Here is an 18936-nt window from a genome sequence, read left to right as displayed (position 1 = left end):
ATAGTGGGTAATAATTTTCAAAATCTCTCAGTTTTACCTTTATTTGTTTTCTTTGATTTGGGGAGGTCCCAAAATATGAGCCCCCCACAAGTGACAGTCCTTGGATGTGTCATGCCCCAAGACTTCTAAAATTATTTTGTATTTTTTTTTAACTTTTAAGATGATGTCAGCTAAAACTTGTATCTATTTTAGACTAAAAATACAATAGATAATTTCTCTGGTTTCCACAGTCAGGGAAAAACATGAATGTACTTTTCTTTTTATATAGTTTCTTTCTCCTGCTAAGAGAGAAATAAAATGAGCAAAATGTATGTATTTTGTATTTTTCCATTTTAGTTTGTCTTTTATTATTCTTCTGAAATAAAGTAGGAGAAATGTGTGAGATGTGTTTTTACCCTTATTGTCCTAATATAAAGTGTAATAGGAGTTATTTAGTACTTAAAATGCTGAACTATAATTTAAGAAATGTTGATTAAATAGCTTATATGTTGACACATTTCTTTCTTAACTCCAAAATAAACTTTACCAGCATGAAAATTACCTGATATTTTTCCTCACTCAAATTTTAAAATAATATATTAAATAGTATAAAGTTAATTAAATCCATAAAACATAGGATTTGTAGCATCATATCTAAAATTCAGGATCCTACCAAATTTGTGCTATTAAAAATGTTCTTCTTTATCTAGAGCAAAACTTTGGCAAAACTGTTTCAGAAAGTACAGAGTGACAGGACAAATCTTCCCCTTCTTTCAAATCTTCTTACTTTTGTGGGTTTCCATCAAGACCTCAGCATTATTCATTCAATGTGGCCATAAAGAACAGTCCAATTGTTCAGTGGAGAAACTTTTTTCTTTTTAATATTCAACTCATGAAACTATGTCAAGAGATGCAAGAATTTTGACAAACTGATTAGAACTAAGATATTTTAAGTTGCAGGTGGAAAAACTCTTAACATGCATGTGTTACTGGGTCGCAAACTTTTCAGGCACTAATAATAGGAGTTATGTGAATATAGTTCAATTGCAGTGATGTTGAAACTTTTCTTATCCCTCAGATAACATGATAAACGAGTGATAACACTACTAGAAGTATCTTATCACATATTTTGTAATATCATGAGTCTTTCAAAGGATAATTTATGGATCCGTAAGAAAAAGTATAGCAGTGATGTTTAGTACTCTTTGAGAGACTTTCAATCCAAGAAGAAAAGACACATTAAAAACTCTGAAACTCATTAACCTTCATAAAATACTGGTGAGTTAGGTGGCAAATGTTACTCTTCTCAGTTCATAGATGACTGAACTCAAGCACCAAGAGGTTAACTGATTTTTCCAACTCACAAAACAAGTCACGGCACAAAGGGAGGTCACACAGAATTCTTGACTCTTGGTTCACATGGGGCTCTACTCTTTGGACAAATGCTTTATTAAATAAGCACTTATTGGTTATAATTTACTGGGTAATGCCATTTGGCAGTTGTCCAAATATTTTGCTCATGACACAAATATCACTCTCTAAAAGGACAAAACTGTCAGATTTACCCAAATACTATAATTGTTTGGATCATTGAAGGTGAATAATTGAAGAAAAAATTCCAGACTGCTTTTATCCTAGTGAAACTATTAAAAATATATGAATATTTTGAAAAAATTAAGTTTGTTTTCACCAATAAGATAAACATCACATCTAATGTACCTTCTATGAGGAAGTCTTCAAATATAATATATGGGAGAAACCTGCGTGCATTTTTATTTATTGTCACTAATGCAAAAACAAAAGGGTATCTGATTTTTTTAAAATTAGAGGTGGTAAAAAAGGCAGGCATTCTACTTAACATTTTTGCTGTGATATTGTTAAAGCTAGGTGATAGGTATATAGGGGTTCCTTTTTATTATTTTTCTACCATCGTATACATTTTAAATTCTCTGTGATAAAATATTAAAATAAATAAAGTGTTTAGAACAGCTTCTAGAAAATGTAAAAATAATTATTATTCAAAGTAAAAAATAAAATTGAAGGATAAACATTTAGCAGTGGACATAAATTTGATTATTTTTACTAGTGATCTAGAGTGTTATTTAATACCCAAAGCTATTCAGATGAATAGAGTGTTCCCAAGTTGTAAAAGGTTAAAGGATGATCTCACATGTCAGTTTTTTTAATGACAAAACAGAAAGAAATGAAATAGTTCGTTCAAAATTAAATAGTCAGTGTGGTCCTAGAGAATTCTTTAATTATGTTTCTGGGAATTTGGGGACCTTGTTGGATGTGTAGTTTCAGACAAGAGTAGGCTGTCTGAACAAATCTCAACATCCTCATTTACACTGATAAAAGTGAAATTTTAATCAGTTTAATTATGTCAAAAACTTAGGATAAAGAGAAGAGAAAGGGAGACAAAAAAGAAGGGAGGGAGGGAGAGAGAGATGGAGCAAAGGAGGGAGAAAAGGAGGGAAGAAAGGGTGGGAGGAAGAGAACAACCCAGTGGCTTATGCTGGATAACAGGGAAAGTTCATAAACTTTATCCTTCATCTTTCCTTCTCTCTTCCTTCCCATCTCCTTAAGTATGTTTCTTGTTGTTTATCACGTGAACTGTTGTAGTGGTAAATGTATAAGTTTTTTCAGTCTCTATTTCCTTCAGCTTCAATCTATTTTACATACCATTGCTAAAGTCATCTTTCTAAATGCAATTCTGATCATATTAAGTTTCCTGCTCACAAACTTTCAAAGGTGTTCTGTTTTCCACCAAATTAGGAAAAAAAATATCACCTGGGAATCAAAAGTCTTTCACAGTATGATGACTACCTACCTACTTTTTCAGCTGCATTTCTAATTCTTCTACCACTTGATATTGCATGTTTTAACCAAACTTAACCTACTCATTTTTCCTGAATATGCCTGGGCTCTCAAGTCATGCTTATATGCATAGACACGTCAAAATCTGGCATCCGCCATTCTAAGTGCCTGGGATCACATGTTTTCTCATCATTCTGCCATGGCATTTGCCTTTCATTCCTTGGACTTTGTAAACGGTTCTGATTCTTGGTCCACGGAAGTGATGAGAGATGTCTCATTAGTAGATATAGAACAGGGAACTCTCTCTTTTCCTGGTAATCTTGGCTTTGTTTTCTCTGCTAGGCCTACTCTTGAAACAACTAGAAACCTATCATTTTTTGTTCATTGCAAGTATATAGTCGTCTTCTTCAAGTAACAGCATTTCAGGTTTTTTGCTTTGGAGAACTAATTCCCCATTACTCTCAGTTCATGGGATGGCAAGACAAGGAGGCATATAATGTGGAATTCATTGACTTGACATATGCAGGGGGAGGGCAATGATGGTCACTCCATTCTAGGCTGAGAAGTCTGCAATTTTGGTTATGTGCTAGCAAAACTTCTGTCAAAAGGTAATGTATTTACCATGGAACACAGATAATAAGACAACTAAGGTTAGTGTTTTGGGAAGTGGTAGAAAAATTTCAGAGGTCCTTTGTCTCTGTGAATAAGCAAATCTACACAGCTTACAGCCTAATAATGTTGATCTGTGGATGACTGAAAAATTAAAGTATGAGTCCCACACTGTAATTAGTTCCAACGTAGGCAGAAAATGGGAGTAAAAGTGTGAAATTATACTGGGACTTGGAGAAAGCCTCCCCAAATTTTCCTACTATTTATTTCCCCTTCCAATCAAAGGAAACAATTGGCACCATTGTAAAGAGCCACATATTGAAATGCAGTCTGGTGTAAAGGGACAAATTAATTGCTACCACATCTCATGCTGTGGTGGTACATTGCTCTGAGGCTAGGGAAAAGCAGAAAGCACTCAGATCTTCGACACTGAGACCCTCACATTTCTGGGATCTAGATTCAAGAATTATGATACTGCAAGATCTCTCTCTTAGTTACTAGTTTATGCAATTGGATAAATGCAAATAGAGAGAAAGGTCACAAACATTTGCAAAATTGTGTTGTCTGAGAAACCCCATTTAAATTTTCTTTTCCAATATTATCTCCATACTCAAAATTCCATGTCTCTGGGGTGGGGCTGGTTCAATATTTAGTCTCCAGTTCAGAAGCCTGATTGACTCAGATCTGGTCAAATTTCTACATTGCTTTGACCTCAGGGATTGCATCACAGATGGATACATGACCCAAAGTGGCCAATAAATGAGAGGTAAAAACTCTTCTTCTGTTGTGGTTGATGTAATAGAAGAACTTAAGTTTAGAGTTGCTGGATGCCACTTAGAAAATTTTGCTTGAAGTGAAATCAACACAGGAAAGTAGATCTGAGAGACCGGGAAATGGAAAAAGCTCAAGAACTGAAAATATTGTTTGAACTCATGAACTATCCATACATGAAGACAATTCTATTCATGAACTCTTCTGTTATATGAGGGAATATATTTCCTTTTCACTTATGTCAATTTGGGATTCTGTCTCCAATAATAGAAATTCAATAATCACCACCTAAACAGAATTGAATTGAATTAAATTGAATTGAGATTGTTTCCAGTGCCACAATTCAGCAGATTAAAAAGACCCATCCATTTTATTGAAGATATACTTAACAAAAATTAACCATAGAGTAGATTCTAGTTTGGGATGTTAGTAGCCTCTGATAATCTTTTCTAATTTCCACTGTAATGCTTAAGAAGCATCAAAATTAGTGAACTCAAAATGACACTGAAAATAAGCACTGAATATTATTCTAGTGTCAGAATCTGGGAAGAGTTTCCACTAGAAGCAGGGTTGATAGAACAAAACTGAAAAACACCAATCATGATGCACTACAGGATAAAATCAAGCCTCATTACCTGAAAGTGAATGGAAATATTTGTCATCCACTATTTCCTATTTCCGAAAAACAGGTTCTAAACCAACTTCAAAACTCTAGAGGCATCTTCTACTGCTGGTGCCTCTCTCTTCCCTTATTCTTCAACCCTACACAGCCCTGTTAGTGTATTCTCTGTGAGTAAATGTTCCATAGGCAGGAAGTAAGATGGAATACTGAGGATTTGTTGTCAACCTGAGTACTAGAAAGCCGGATAGGAGAAACTCTCATCTCAGGATATCATAACTTCATAAGATACATGCCTACCAAGGTCAGATTTGGAGTAGGAGTTGTGTGTTTCTGCTTAATTTCCAGTTTAGATCTAAAAATATTAAATGTGCACAGACAATGAATGTGGATAAGACTCCATACTTTATTGACTAACACATTTAAGTGTATTTGGATTTAACATTTTCATTAATGAGATTTCTCCTAGTTTTAGAATAAGTAAAAAAGAAATAATACACCATGATAAAAATAAGTCATGACCAATTGGAAGACTAAGAGAAGGAATAGACCTCACAAAATGAAATGACACAGTGACTGTAGGAATATTTTATAAAATTATCTGTCATTCTCAATACACAGCAAGAATCTATGGTTCTTTGATATGGAAAGAAAAAACTAAAGGAAAAGCTGGATGAGACTAAAACCCTGATGTTATAAAAAAGAGTTTACTGAAACTAAGTAGGATTGCATGAAAACCTAAAATGTAATAGCAATACAAAAGTATTATTGGAAGAATTAAAGAATAGGATTTCTGCTTTTCCAAGTTTTGGCTGAACTTCTTTCAATCTTTGACTTCAGATTTTTCTAATACTTTTTTTTTCTTTTTAATGCAGAGCTATTGAATAATGGATCATGGAAGGAAAAGTTGAAGCAGGAGTTTGACAAGTATGAGGAGAGGATAATGATATCTCTATTGTATGTAAGCCAAGATTTCTACTGGTTGAGAGTCTAAGTTCAATCTTAGTGGGTTATATGTTCCCCTGAAGGATAAAGACCTCAAAGAGAAATACATGGGAATTGATTTCTATTATTGTATCTGACTTGCTCCTGGGGGGGAAAAAATCAGCAACACCAAATTCATAGAATCAAAGAGTGGAATGGTGATTGCCATAGACTGAGGGAACAGGAAAATGGAGAGCTACTAATCAGAGGTCATAAAGTTTCAGTTAATCATGATGAATAAGCTCTAGAGATCTGCTATATACATTGTGCCTACAGTTAACAACACTGTATTGTACACTTAATTTGTTAAGAAGGTAGATCTTATGGTAAGGGTTCTTAGCACAATAAGATAACAAGATTTTTTTTTTTTTTCTTTGCATTACGCAGGCCTCTCACTGTTGTGGCCTCTCCCGTTGTGGAGCACAGGCTCCGGACGCGCAGGCTCAGCGTCCATGGCTCATGGGCCCAGCCGCTCCGCGGCATGTGGGATCTTCCCGGACCGGGGCACGAACCCGTGTCCCCTGCATCGGCAGGCAGACTCTCAACCACTGCGCCACCAGGGAAGACCAAGATATTTCTTTTTAAGAGAAAAATGTTGAGGAAAAATAGACAAAAGTACCTGGAACTAGAGGGACTTAATATATAATTGAAGGTAACTTTCATTTTTCTTTTTTAACACCCTTATTGGAGTATAATTGCTTTACAATGATGTGTTAGTTTCTGCTTTATAACAAAGTGAATCAGCTACATATATACGCATATCTCCATATCTCTTCCCTCTTCCATCTCCCTCCCATCTGCCCTATCCCACCCCTCTAGGTGATCGCAACGCACGGAGCTGATCTCCCTGTGCTATGTGGCTGCTTCCCACTAGCTATCTATTTTACATTTGGTAGTGTATATATGTCCATGCCACTCTCTCACTTCGTCCCACCTTACTCTTCCCCCTCCCCGTGTCCTCAATTCCATTCTCTACGTCTGCATCTTTATTCCTGTCCTGCCCCTAGGTTCTTCAGAACCTTTTTTTTTTTTTAGATTCCATATATATGCATTAGCATACGGTATTTATTTTTCTCTATCTGACTTACTTCACTCTGTACGACAAACTCTAGCTCCATCCACCTCACTACAGATAACTCAGTTTCGTTTGTTTTTATGGCTGAGTAATATTCCATTGTATATATGTGCCATCTTCTTTATCCATTCATCTGTTGATGGACCTTTAGGTTGCTTCCATGTCCTGGCTATTGTAAATAGAGCTTCAGTGAACATTGTGGTACATGACTCTTTTTGAATTATGGTTTTCTCAGGGCATATGCCCAGTAGTGGGATTGCTGGGTCGTATGGTAGTTCTATTTTTAGTTTTTTAAGGAACCTCCATACTGTTCACCATAGTGGCTGTATCAGGTTACATTCCCACCAACAGTGCAAGAGTGTTCCCTTTTCTCCACACCCTTTCCAGCATTTATTGTTTGTAGATTTTTTGATGATGGCTGTTCTGACCAGTGTGAGGTGATACCTCACTGTAGTTTTGATTTGCATTTCTCTAATGATTAGTGATGTTGAGCATCCTTTCATGTGCTGGCAATGTGTATATCTTCTTTGGATAAATGTCTATTTAGGTCTTCTGCCCATTTTTGGATTAGGTTGTTTGTTTTTTTGTTATTGAGCTGCATGAGCTGCTTATAAATTTTGGAGATTAATCCTTTGTCAGTTGCTTCATTTGCAAATATTTTCTCCCATTCTGAGGATTGTCTTTTTATGACAAACCCACAGCCAATATCGTTCTCAATGATGAAAAACTGAAACCATTTCTTCTAAGATCAGGAACAAGACAAGGTTGCCCACTCTCACCACTCTTATTCAACATGGTTTTGGAAGTTTTAGCCACAGCAATCAGAGAAGAAAAGGAAATAAAAGGAATCCAAATCGGAAAAGAAGAAGTAAAGCTGTCACTGTTTGCAGGTATAGAGAATCCTAAAGATGCTAACAGGACACTACAAGAGCTAATCAATGAATTTGGTAAAGTAGCAGGATACAAAATGAACACACAGAAATCTCTTGCATTCCTATATACTAATGATGAAAAATCTGAAAGAGAAATTAAGGAAACACTCCCATTTACCATGGTAACTTTCTTTAGTTACAATTGAGTTTTATAGATTGAATAGGTAAAAATTCAAAATTAATAAATCTCAATCCCAAATTTACCAGAAATGAGACAGGAGAAAAACTTAAAGGTACATTGTCATTAATGAGTTAAAACAAAATTAAGGAATCAAGGGAGGAGGTAGTAAATATTATAGTAAGTGTTATGATGATGTGCATTAGTCAAGTGGGATTAAGTCAAAATATTGATTAGAAATTTATTCTTAAAAGTGTTTAAAATATTTGAAATATATGCCTAAAAACAGAATGGATAATGGGAAAATAAAATGTGAATAATGATAATCTTGTTCCTAATCCCCCCCAAACTTGAAAAGTGAGGAAAGATGGTGGAAAGATGCAGGAGGAGTACACATAAATTAGAATTGTCTCAAATTATAGAATTCCTTTTTGATTTTGATAAATAGATAAATATGTTTAAAATATTCTTTAAAAATAAAATATGACAAGTAGAGTTTCTAAAAATTAAAGGTATATTTCTCAAAGTGCTAAAGACTTAAAAAGATGGAAAAAAGTCAAGAACAAAAAGTAAGAAAACATTAAAACAAAATTTTAATGACATTAGAAATACTGCATTATTCAGCAAAGCAAGAAGACTGAAAATAAATATATGGTATAGACTCAATTGTTAAACTCAAGAAGAAATAATTAAAATGTTAGTGGTGGTTATATTTGGCAGTAAAATTATAAATTTTTTTTCTATGTAATTGTTTTTGCTTTATGCATGGAGTACAAAATTACTTTTGTAATCAGAAAATAAACTACTTTTAAAAAGAGAAGGAACAAATGTGGCCACCAATGTAGACTAATTCTAGATTGTGTGGCAGAGAAACAAAGAGTTGAGGAAATCTGAGAAGAACTTAAGTGTTTAAAGCAAGAATTTAGAAGTATATAAAAAGATGTACGTATTTGTGGGTCAAGAAAGAGGAGAAGGTTAGCTTATATTTGCAGCTGTGTTTTTCTGAATTTAAAGATTGCTTCTGGGAGCACAATTTAAATGGAGAGAAAAGCATTATTGACCCTAATAAAATAATGGAGTTTATAAAGTCTGTTTTCTGATTGCATCAATTCCTTTAGTTTTTTGTTCTTATGTTATATACTACACACTTAGGCACTCAACAGCCAAAAGCCCATGAGAGACCTTAAGCAGCAAAGAAAAATACAGAGCTCTAATCACAGTATAATTAAAAAGAGTGTTAAAATATAAAAGAAGGTGAGCAATTTCAACAAGTATTGGGTTTTTCCAATCTACCTTCTTTGGGAAATATCATATGTTGAATTATTAGGAAAAAAATTCCTGCCTTTGCTTTGCCAGTGCCTTGACAAATGTCTAATAATCAAAACTACACTAGCTTCATATTTCGTCCCACACCAAAGTCTCTTTTACATATTCATTTATAAGCCTTAACATTTAAGTAATTGATCAAATGTTTCAACCAGGTTTTACCAAGAGTAATGTCAGTTAATAATGCTCAGGGTCTTAAATTAAATTAATTTGCATCATCGGGTAGGAAGGGAGTAATCTTGGAGAAACTAAAGCTTTCTCATCATGACTGTGTTTTGGCCTAAAGCTTATGAGTCACACAGAGAAAGCAATTCTCTCCTCCCCCTTTTCCTTTCTTTGTTCATATGAAGCCAGTGAAGTTTATAGATTCTTTTTGAAAAGAATTATCAAAGTCATTCCAAAGATGGACTTATAGGAGTCAGTGTTTGGGGGCTGGCATAAGATAACTTTCACTACTATCTGTTCCTCAGGGCTCCTTCTGACTCTTCTCTTAGGGGGAATGCTTTAAATCTCTTTCATTCTGCCGACATTGTTTTTGTTGGATATTTAATCAGTATTCATGTCTTCTGCTAAGTATGGGACGCTGTGCGATTTACTTAATCTTTCTAAAATAAAGGAATTAGACTGTATTTATTCACTTGTTCATTTAATCTTTCCACAAAATTTTATTTAGTGCTAGGTATGTGTCAGCCATTTGCTGAGAGGTGAGGATATAAACAGGAATAAAACAAATTTCTACCCTCATGGAGTTTATGGTCCAGTGGTATCTGATTTCAAAAATCTTCATATTCCACCATTTATGATTTGATTAGCTCTTCTGCAAATAAGTTAGAGGGTGTGGAGGGAGGAATTGGAAGGGCAGGTGAGATACCCACTGGAATTTTCCATGGATGTCATCTCTTCCTGTCAGCCCTTTACTTAATAACGCCAAGAATTACAAAAGCAAGATCTAGCCAAAAGGGAGCTCTGTCTGCCTCCAGGGGTCAGCCTCTCCTTGAAAATCCTTCTCCGAATCGCCTAAAGCCACTGCTAAGGATCGCAGGCTTTCAGGTAGAAAGAAGCCTTCAAGAATTTTATTTGCATAGAGAAACCAGTTCTAAGTTTTCTTTCAAATGTGAACTGAACCTCAAGCAATTCTTTCTCTTTGATTGAGATAGAGGGACTTGTGAGGGTGCATGTGATTTGTACGTTTACATGCACTTTCATATGTCTTTGAAACCTAGAAAAAGATTTTTGCCTTAGGCCACTAAGGGAGTGAATATCACAAAAGGGATTAGTTTGCTGTACTTCATAGCAGCATATCTTGTAATGGGATATGAATTAGATCATACTTTTAATTCAAATAACTTCACATATGGCCAATTCAAGTCTGAATCATGAAGGCACATGACTGAAAAGAGAAAAAAGACTGACTTTAACTTGAAGTGAATCTACTAGGATGGTTTATTTGGAAGACAGCACAAACTTGTACATTCAGCACTAACATTCTAGCCCTACTAAGAGACACTCCATAACCACAGGTGCGTGCCCTTTAAGATCTGCCTGCTGCTTAGGACCACCCCCGCTTCATTCTACCCTGTCTTGAAAACCCATTTAGCAATTAACAAAATGAAAGCATTCTCCTTCTGGAATTTTGACTTTTGAGCGGGAATTTAATTTGCCAAACTGCCTGCAACTAATTAAAATGAGTAGTCACTGTTGGTTTGAAATGGATTACCTCGAGAAAATCACACTTCAGATTGTCAAAAGAGCATTTATATCCTGATTTTGAAAAAGCATCTCCCTCCATTGTAAATGCTTTCTCTGTTCAGCGGACTGATGCTCATTCAAATTAATGGAATCCCAAACCTGAAGCCACACACTGAAGGTGATTGATACTCTAAGGTTAGTTTCATCCATAGATGCTTTACATCAGAGTATTTTTGAAAGGATTCTTATTCCTTTTTCCATTATCTTCTCATTTCCTTTGCTTCCGACCACTATTTCTATGGTGTAACTTACAACCAAAGAAGTGATGTTTTAGATTTAGTGAATAAATTTAAAATATTTTTTAGTTCATCAGATATGTATTTATATTGAGCATTTTCACCAAGACTCTTCACAGTTAATTTCGTGTTAGTAATCTGATATCAATTGTGTCATAACTGGAGGAGATATAGCTATAATTCTGCCAACTTTCAAGCAAAGTTCTAAATGCCTGAATCTGAGAACATTTTAAGGCAAACTAATTTTTACAAGTTTAATCAAAAATTTAAATTTCATCTCATTTAAATACTTACATGGACTTCATATTTTTCCATTGATCAACCTCAATTAGTTTGGTTAGTCTAATTATAATAAAATAGGTCTACTAACATTTATCATCTTTAGTTAGAGAGTTGATAACAGGAAGTGTTTACAATATGCCTGTTTCTATACCCTATACTCAAATCTTTCTTTTTAAATAAGTCAATGAACTATTGTATGAACTAAAGCATCAAGAAATAATAAAATTAAAGGAATTTGATGTTTTAAATATAAGTAAGTATCATTAAGCTATTGCTCATTAAATGTAGTGGTAATATAAACAAAAAATTGTTTTCCTGAATTTGAATAGGAATAAATGATAAAAAATTAAATGAATTTCAGCAAATACAAGGAAGCGAACAGAGGCAGCATATTATATTTTGATGCCTTATTTCTGTCAATAGGTTCAGCAAGAATTTTCTAATTTAGTTCTTCCATTGGGAATATTAGTTTACACTATATGAACAAATGTATTGCCTTTACTTAAGTTTTGAATTTTTGAAGAGATTTGAATTTTTGGAAATATAGAAAAGAGCTACCACCACTGCTTAATTTTCTTAAATTATCAGAAACCTAATTTGTAATCACAAATGACCAGTGATATTAAACAAAACTACATAATATAATGATGTTTAGAAATATCACTCTGAAGTGAAAGTAAAATATAAATTTATTTTTATTTATATATTTATTTGCATACATATTCTTTGTTATGTTTTGCTGGTTTGGAGCTGGTTAGGAATTACCTTTTGAGAATGATATCCAGAACTTAGAAATAGTACTAATAATATTCTGGAAATATTTGCTATGATTATCTATCTAGATTATGCTATAACATGCATATAGTTTAAAAGAAAAATAAATGTGCATCATATAGGAATATGCCTGAAATAGAATATTGTGCTAAAAAGTAAAGAACATTCAGAGAGAATGGATGATTACAAACTGTGTAGCAGAAATATGTATTGAGGAAGAAATGTGAAATATATCAGGAAGATATTTAAAGCGCAAATCCATTGTGAACACACAGAAATGGGCCTCTACATCAATACTTAAATTTTGTTTTCTGGCAATGTGTTGCTCCCATAAATAACATTGATAGTTGACTTAGCTAATTTATGGGTTAACCTAGGTCATTCTCATTAATTTACCAAAAGCTTTAAAGCCATTAGCAGCGATTCCCTTTGATCATTTCTTAAGTTTGCCCCAGGATTCTTTTCTGAAAACTGTTAGTTTACCTCTCCCATTTTTTATGATATAATCCTCAATCTTTCACTCACGTTGTGTGTTCTTTAGGTGTTGATCTGTGCCACCTAATCACTTCAGTTTTCCTTAATGGGTCAGATTAAGAGTTTCTAACTTGAACACACATTTAGATGTTTTTTCATGTACATTCCCTATTGCCTTCTATGCCAAAGGCAGTGTGGAGCAAATGCCAGTCTAAAAATTCTTTTTTTTTTTTTTTTTTTTGCGGTACGCAGGCCTCTCACTCTCTCACTGCTGTGGCCTCTCCCGTTGCGGAGCACAGGCTCTGGACACGCAGGCTCAGCGGCCATGGCTCACCGGCCCAGCCACTCCGCGGCATGTGGGATCCTCCCAAACCCGGGCACGAACCCGTGTCCCCTGCATTGGCAGGCGGACCTACAACCAGTGCGCCACCAGGGAAGCCACCAAAATTCATATTTTTTATGTCTTTGGAAATCACTATCAGGAAAATTGGGGAAAAAATAACAATTGCTTGGGGGAATAACCCATAAGAAGAAGCAAAATACTCACATCTGCCTCATAAAAAAATTAAAAATCCCACAGATTTTGCTATCAGTTAGAGAAAGTTTGGCTAACTTTTCTTGCCAGAGGTTTACAAAAAAAAAAAAAAAATTTACATCTTGGAATGTGTTCCTGACTCAGAGGAGGGCACAATTTGTGATTTCACTGGGCAACACAAAACATGAGCTACCATTACAAGGAGGGGAAAATTATACTCACTTTGCACTTGTTACGCCTGATGACATCTATTCTATTTGATATATCTCAACTCCTAAAGAATGACAAGTTCAACACAAAGTCTCTAACCTGATATCAAGACATACACCATAATCTTTCAACAATTGCTGCAACCATAATCATGGATCAAAATAGTCAAAAGGTGCGATGATGGTATAGAATGGGCATGGATATTTGAGTCAAGAGAGATCTGTGTTCAGATTTCGGTTCTTCCTCTTAACTTTTTTATGTCTCTGTTCATCAATAATAAGGGGTGGTGATACCTATTCTTCATGTTGAGCTTAGTTCATTGGAAATTATATATATATTGTGCCTAGCACAATTTCTAGTACTCAGGGAATATGTATTATATTTATTTTCATAACCCCTTATACCATGACCAACAACTCCAGCTTTGGGCCAAAATGGAACTATCTTTTAATATTTCTGATCACTTAAAGACACAGATAACAAGAGGTCCTACTGTATCTGGTGATCTTGCATGGATCTATTCTTGCCGTGGTAAGGACCATGGATTCATCTAAGCTAGTTTTACTGAGCGGAGGTGTGGCAGGAAAGCCCACATTGTGAATACAGAGAGCTTTTCAAAAAGTATTGTGTACTATTTTCTTTATTGGAGGATCTTGGCTTTAACTGTAAATATATGAGGAGATCATACTACAGTGGTGGTTCCCCAAAAGAGTATCTATGCGCCTGCTTTTCACTCTTCTCATGGATTGGCAATGTTTTTTTCCTAGTTACTAATTTCCCTCTTGGAGTGAAAATAGAATATACTAAAAGATTTAGTACAACCTAGAGCCTTAGGGAATTTTAGGTTTCACTGAGGCTCATATCAAATGATTAATATATGTTCCGTGTTGCAAGTTTTTGGAATTAGCCCAGGCAAGGACGACTGTCCCTTTATTAGTTGTAGACTAAGAAATATCATGGAGACTTCTACTTTCCTAACTTGAAACCCAGGATTGTTCAGAACCTGATACATGGCAGAACTGAGTTAAAGACACTCCATGAAGAGGCTGCATCTATAATTGTGAGTGTCTTGACCACCCCTCAAATTGTGTTTTCCTATTATATAGTTTAGGGTGGGGGAAATGGTTACTAAATATGATAGAGTTTTCACACGTTAAGTCGAATTTGTATGACATGATGCTTAAGCTAAGCAGAATATCCCTAAAGTGATTTTATCAGAGCAGAGTTCAGTGGGGCTAATTTTACTAAATTTTGTCCTGGATATTCTGTTTCTAACAATTTGTTCTGTAATTGCCTTAGGTTTTTGTTTGTCTGTCTGTTTGTTTGTTTTACATCTTCTGCTTATATTATCATGATCAGACCTTCACCCTCTCTGCCTTACAACCTCTCTTTGGTAGCGAATAACATCATCTGAGTTCTATATAAGTCTTTAATACAAAAAGTCTAACATAAAAAATAAGTAGATCTGCAAAGAGGGAAGACAATATGATCAATAATCAAAAGAAAATCAAATACAAGAAGCTGGTTCACATGACCTAGATATTCAGGTTAGAAGAAATGGGGTAAATATAGAAAAAAAAATAGGTAAAAGCATGAACATTTTTCAATAGAGAATCAAAGTATATGAAAAAAAAATAAACTAGAATCCAACTGAAAACTGCAAGATCTAGAGTTAGAACTCAGGGTTTTAATCTGATTAAAACTCAGAACTTAAAAGCATATCAGACAGAGCAGAACACAAGACTAGTGAATTATTATGGGAAGAATTATGCCAGGAGAGTGATTTGACCTTACTTGGAAGCTCACAAGCTAGCCTGTTACTGTTTCATGGATGCTGGCAGAAGACAGAGATCCTTGACTCAGAGACAAAGACCTTTATTACGCACCAGCCCAACACACTACATGAACTTCATTTTTGTACCAGTTCCTGATGTTCACCAAGTCCACAGAGTAATACAGGGGGGTCCACGTGGATACCTACATTTAACCACACAGTGCCACATTGTGTCTCAGGAGACAAGCACTGATCTGAGAGCATTCACCGCTTTGACAGCAAGCAGAAATAACTTTGACCTTTGTCCAGGGGTAGATGGTACCTCAGTCCTCAAGACTGCTCATTGCAAACACAACCCTAGGAACTGTCCCAGATAAAGCATAGTCAGGCTCTTATATTCTTGGCATATCCAGCAGGAACATGCAAGGATGCTCAGGGCCCATGGTGGAAATGTGGAAATGCAGAAGAGAATGAAGCACCAGAAAGGGTAAATAAATAGTGTGGGTAAATATAACTAAATATAATCTCAACAAAACAATAATTGTAATAGTTTATAAACTCTAAAATGTAAGTAGAACTAAAATACATAACAAAAGTGTAAAAGATGCAAAGGAGAAAACACTTTAATCTTTCTAGGACTTAAATATTTCTGTTTTGTCAGAAAGTGAGAGAATACTTTTTATTTTTCTGTTGTTAAGAAAGCATGGTGTAATCTCTAGGGTAAAGACAAAAAGAATATATTATTAACAGATTACTAGAAGCCACTGAAAATTTGGATGGCTTTTTACAGAGCACATTAAGCCCTAACACACAGAGGTAGATGAGAAAAGTATGGAATGGGTCACTAATTAGAAAAAAAATTCTTAGCATAAAATAAATGGAGGAATTATTGTGCAATTATTATTAATATAGAAGTGGAAGAATGAGTAATGTTGGAGAAGGAATTATAAAGAAATTAGAGGATAGACTTGAGTGACATCTTCTCAATAGGAAATTATGTATAATTGCATGTATAAACCATAGTTTAAGAAGAAATTGAGAACAAACTTTATTTTTATAATTATTGTCAACGAAGAATAAAATACAATTAAGCAAGCTATGGAACACCAGAGAAAAAGCAGGTATGATGTGATTAAGGAACTTTGACTTGGTTTTACAATCATAGAATCAAAAGGTTGATGGGCACCTTGAAAATCATTTAATTCCCGAAGTTAACCCTGTGGGATAGCTATCTGGTCTCTGCTTAATATTTCTAGTGCCAGAAAGCTCATCATGCCTGAGAGATCTCATGTTATCTTCCAACAGTTCTGATAATTTCAAAAGGCTTTCTTATTTTGCCTCCCTGAAACTTTTTCCTCTGATTCTACTTAGAGTGAACACACCTATTTAGAAGAGGTGGAAAGTCTTTCCACATGGTGCAGGATATAACCTTCCATCCTCCATCATCCTGTCCTCTGTCCTATCAATTCAATATATACTATGCCTCTACCAGAACTTAACAAATTGTATTGTAGTATTCTGTTTACATTATATCTCTGTAGGTAGGGTTTAAGTTTGTTGAGGGCCAGGACTGGGTCTGCATCCATGATGTTTTCTGTGTACCCCTAGTAGTTGACACAGATATGGTACACAGTAGATGCTCAGTGAAATGTTTGCTCAGTATAGCAGGTGCATTTTGAAGCCTTTTAATAGTGAACTAGTTGGCAGAGGGGTCAGTTTGGGTGCAATCAAAACAGAGAAAACACACAGTAATTAGAATAAGAAAGTTTAATATTAAAGTTTAATATTAGAATAAGAGAGTTTAATATAATTATTAACTATAACAGGGGATTGGAGCAACAAGGTATTGGTATGAAAAAACAGAAGAAAACTTGAAAGACTATAGAAGTATGCAGCTACAAGGAACAGCCACTACCCTTAAGGCTGAGATAGAGTACTCAAGGGAGATGCCCTGACTCTTCTTCAGGGCTTCAGTCCAAACCATGCCAGACAGAGCATGGCCATGGCCACTGAAGACAGGGCAGTCATTGTGATGCCATGCTGGTGGAACTTGCAAGAAATCCACTCTCTGGGGACCTGCAGAAAGCTATTCACAGGGAGATATCTCATCTGAGGCACTCTGCCACAAAACCCTCCAAGGTGAGAGGGCATACCAAGGGCAGCTCCTGGCTTCTGCGTACTGCTGGCTAACATGCACAGCTGGAGCCAGACATCGGAGAGCTGGGAATGCTGCAGGAGCCTGGTGCTGAAGAAATCAAGCACGCCATAGGAGACTGTAGATAAAGCAAAGCAGAACTGGAAAACAAAACCTTTACTTCTGGAAATGACTCTCCAGCACCCTATACTGACAAAGATTCAGTGCCAGATGACAATGGAAAAAGTATTTTTATGGGCCCAGATTTATTGTCACAGAGCAGTCAGAAAGGGTGAATTTGAGCCTGAGAGGCAATAAATTGATAAACCATACAACAGTCACATACATCACAATCATTATGAGATGCACTGCACCTGCCAATCAAAAGGTACTCATGCTGGTATTGTGAAGCATGATCAAATAACAAATCAGTTCTCTACAGCGTAAGTAATTGTTCATTTACATCACCTAGCCCCGGTTCTCTTAACAAAGTTATAGCATTTTCATTAAAAAATAATTTAGGGCTTCCCTGGTGGCGCAGTGGTTGAGAGTCCGCCTGCTGATGCAGGGGACGCGGGTTCGAGCCCCGGTCCGGGAGGATCCTACATGCCACGGAGCGGCTGGGCCCGTGAGCCATGGCCGCTGAGCCTGCACGTCCGGAGCCTGTGCTCCGCAACGGGGGAGGCCACAGCAGTGAGAGCCCTGCGTACCACAAAAAGAAAAAAAAAAATATTTAGAACATTCTTTACTCCCAAGTCCTTCACATTTCCTCTCATTGCTTTGTCCCTTCTGGTAGGGATGCCAATGAATTAGTGGTTACCAAGATTAGTAAACCTGTCAGGATTTACAACACAGCACATAGAATATTTTAGAAAGAGAGCTCAATTCTGTATAGGTCAACATATAGCTACTTCTATGCTGACTAGCAGGATGCGTCTGCCATCCTAATGTATGTCTTCAACTCAAGGTTAGTGACAAGTAGTCATTCATTTGCTAAAACCCCCTCCATGCTCTTCTGTACTTCTCCTAAGGGTCTGGCTTTATCTTTTGTGATTATCCACATATGATTAATCACAAATTAGTTTAAGGATGCAGAATTTTTTCTTTGTCTCTCTTCTCTGTATCTTGTTCCTCTCAACAAAATAAATTTGGCATTTGTTTTAATTCTCTTCAATTTTATGTTTTCTTTTGATTAAGATTTTTTCTAGTCTAGGTAGAAAAATATAGCGTACCCAATATGAAATATAAGGACATTTGCCTGTTCTTCTAAATCACTTGTTTAAGAAGAAGGTATTAAATATTTTGTGAAATGCTTCAGTTTAGACAGTCTTATCCATGTATATATTTTCATCTACGGATTATTACAAATTCTAAAAATGGAACGTGGTCTCCCAAAGATGTTTCTCACTGGGAGAAAGCTGATTTTGGCTATGAACCTCCTTCAGTGACTTTCAGAGAATTTAGGTAGTTTTCTTAAGCAGACACTGCCCTTCGGATTTAGAAAGTTAGCACAAAAAGAGATTAATCTACACAGATGT

The sequence above is a fragment of the Phocoena phocoena genome, chromosome 5 (genome assembly GCF_963924675.1).
Source record: "Phocoena phocoena chromosome 5, mPhoPho1.1, whole genome shotgun sequence".
NCBI classification, from domain to species: domain Eukaryota; kingdom Metazoa; phylum Chordata; class Mammalia; order Artiodactyla; family Phocoenidae; genus Phocoena; species Phocoena phocoena.
Note: the sequence above shows the minus strand (reverse complement) of the source record.